Source organism: Sinocyclocheilus anshuiensis, unplaced genomic scaffold, assembly GCF_001515605.1.
Source record: "Sinocyclocheilus anshuiensis isolate Anshui unplaced genomic scaffold, SAMN03320099.WGS_v1.1 scaffold886, whole genome shotgun sequence".
Taxonomy (NCBI): Eukaryota; Metazoa; Chordata; class Actinopteri; order Cypriniformes; family Cyprinidae; genus Sinocyclocheilus; species Sinocyclocheilus anshuiensis.
This window is the reverse complement of record NW_015536542.1, coordinates 52,218-54,986: the sequence shown is the minus strand read 5'-3', so window position 1 is coordinate 54,986 and position 2,769 is coordinate 52,218.

Here is a 2,769-nt window from a genome sequence, read left to right as displayed (position 1 = left end):
ATTCATTCATTCATTCATTAGTGACTCAATGACTTATTCATTAAGTCATTTACTGCCACCTACTGGCAGTTTTAGTTTCTTATTCAGAGTATAATTTCATTTAAAAATTATTTACGGTGACGCATTGATGCCACACACATATTTTTTTTTCCACTCAATTATGTCGTAATAACGAGATGTTTTCTCGTTAAAACAACATCTTTTCTCGTAATAACGAGATGTTTTCTCGTTAAAACGACATCTTTTCTCATTAAAACGAAATATTTTTTCTCGTAATAACGACATATTATGTCATAAAAATTATATATTTTCCCGTTATTATAGATATATGGTAGGCTGTATGTGAGCGAGCTAAGCCACTGTCCGCGCTGCTGCCACAGTCTGACATAAACGAGGATCTGCACGCTGCTGAAATTATTGAAATACACTGTTTTAAATGTATTTTTGTGTAATGGTTTTAATTGTAGCTGCATGTTTATTAGGATTAATCTCCAATCTGTCTACAATATAGTGCCATCCAATAACTGCACTCAGACCCATGACTCGTTTAGGCTATGATCAGATCAAAACTAATTTTTTTTATTTGAATGACTGAAGTTTGATTTAACAACAAATCGAAATACGAACAAAAAGAAATAAAGAGATTTTCTAATAGGCTAATAATAATAATAATAATTCTGCCAAACAGAACGAAATAATAATAATAGTAATAATAATAATTATTATTATTATTGTCCTATTAGAACATCTCTTTATTTATTTTTTTCGTATTTGGATTTGCTGTTAAATCAAACTTCAGTCATTCAAATAAAGAAATATTAAGCCCAGAGTCGATTATTCAAAAATAACTGTTTTGATCTGATCATAGCCTAAACGAGTCATGGGTCTGAGTGCAGTTATTGGATGGCACTATATTGTAGACAGATTGGAGATTAATCCTAATAAGTATGTAGCTACAATAAAAACCATTACATAAAAATACATTTAAAACCGTGTATTTCAATAATTTCAGCAGCGTTTAGATCCTTTATGTTAGACTTTGGCGACAGCAGCGCGGACAGTCGCTTAGCTCGTTCACATACAGCCATGGCCGGACTTACCATTGGGCTTGACTGGGCTGCAGCCCAGGGGCCCCGCCTTGTAGGGGGCCCCGCCTTAACCCGTTTACATTTGTTCAGTTATGTGCCAGTCAGAAATTATTAGTCGCATTTAAACAGCGCGCATGGGCCAGCCGGGGCTAACAACTTCCAGCTCCCAACTACGACATTCGAAGCCATAATCAAACAGCATAAAGACTGAATTTATTACATTTAAGAATCTGACATAAAAGGACACAGATATGACAATACATTTTCATAATAATACATCTCTTTGGTTTTTTCTGCTCAGTGTTATTTCAGGGTTTTGATCTCTCAACTGAGAGATCACATCCTGTTTATTGTATTATAGTGACTATTTAATATTACATCTAAACTTTGACTAGGCTAGACATGTTGCCTATTAATTGTATACAGTATATGAACCTGAAAGCATATTTAAATTTTTGTGTATTTTGTGTTACTCCATAATAGTGTTCTAGTTGAGGGCATTTGTAGTATAGGTATGGGGCCCAAACATAACCTCAAGCCCAGGGGCCCCCGGCCCCGTAAGTCCTGCCCTGCATACAGCCTACCATATATCCATAATAACGAGAAAACATCTCGTTATTACGAGAAAAGATGTCGTTTTAACGAAATATCATCTCGTTATTACGACATAATTGAGTGGGGAAAAAATAAGTGTGTGGCAGCAATAAATCACCGTAAATAAAAAATCTGAAAATAAAAATATAATATGGAATAAAATATCCCTATTAATAAAAAACTAATAAAAGGGATAGTTCATCCAAAAATTACTAATGAAAAAAGAAAATGAAAAAAAGAACAATTTCTTTCTAAAGCTATACTTTTTGTATCTATTTCATGCTTTTCTCAAGTAACACAATAATAGCTTTAAATTATCTTTTGTGGGTAATTTCTCTCTAACCATCAGTGGACTGGCACAAATGAAATGACCACTGACTGTTTTAAATCTCTTTTAAACTGTATATAAGTACCATAAAAGGGTTTGTTTTGGTATCAACATTTAATTTAATGGGTAAAAATTGTCAGTGCACTAAAATAAGGCCTGGCCAAAAGAACAGTGTAAACAATACCATAAGAAAAAAAAAGAGAACCCATTTAATGGCATCAAAATGATAGATATCTGCTTTATGTATCTTGTAACTTTTGATATCTTCCTTGCGGAGAACAGTTTCTGATATCTTCAAACAAGGGCAAAATAAATGGCCAGTCGCTACAAACACCCAAAGAAAAAAAATTAACAGCTGATATTTTGTTGTTAAAACAAAAAAAAAAATAGACATTTGTTAAGAAATTCAAATAGTTCAGGTGATGTCATTTTTAGTTCATCCTGTCCATTCCAGTTTGATGCTGTATCCAGTGTTAATGCTGTTTTAGATGTTGGTGCAGAGTTTAAGGGATGTGCTGTTGTTTTTAAAGCCCACCACTTCTTGTCCACAAACTCTATGGCTCTTTTCACTCAAGACTTTTGTGGATTGGAGCAAAAAGTTAGACCACTGACTGTTTTAAATCTGTAAATATATAAAAGTAACAGTTTAGCATGAAAATACAACATAATATATACATGTTTATTTAAAAAAATGAGTACCATAAAAGGGTATGTTTTGATTTTAAAATGTTATTGGTAAAAACTAATATATACAGTATA